This window comes from Penaeus monodon, chromosome 28 (genome assembly GCF_015228065.2).
Source record: "Penaeus monodon isolate SGIC_2016 chromosome 28, NSTDA_Pmon_1, whole genome shotgun sequence".
Lineage (NCBI taxonomy): Eukaryota > Metazoa > Arthropoda > Malacostraca > Decapoda > Penaeidae > Penaeus > Penaeus monodon.
In genome coordinates, this window is record NC_051413.1 from 10,385,954 (window position 1) to 10,386,618 (window position 665).

Here is a 665-nt window from a genome sequence, read left to right on the forward strand (position 1 = left end):
CCATAAGTAGAATACACGTACTTACGAAAAATGAATAATTATGTGATTACGTAATACTCATCTCTAAATATCTTAAATGACTTTTATTTTATATAGCAATCCCTTTTTACTGTATTCTTAATCCTAGTTAATCTTTAGCCTCTGAAGAGACACCCATTTAATTTTAAGAATTAAATAAACACTTTAGATGATATCCTCATTTTTCAACAATAAGAACATTGTGTGTGTCAGTGAGAGAGACATGAGTGTGTGTGAAGGAGGGAGAGATGAAGAGTATGTGTGCTGTATGTTAAAAGACAAAATAAAAGACAAATGTTAACAGAGAAATCAACAGCCAATCGGTTTGTATTTTAGATATTTACATTTATTCTTTTTTTTTCTGTGTCGCTTTCTTGATATCATACGCTGAGATAATCTAGGAATGCTCTCTCTTAAACTGACAGATTTCAAACCCATACGTTTACTTTAAATATCGTTACTCATTATACCTAATGGCTCTTTCGAGTTGAATTCGTCATTGCCTCGCATGCATAACAGTTCAAACGAAAACACAGGTAATTATATCACATCTAGAAGTGGCAATTTGAAAACTTGGTGATACGAAGATAAAGTTTATGTCACCAACATGTGTTACTGAATCACATTAATTTATGTATAGAAAGGAA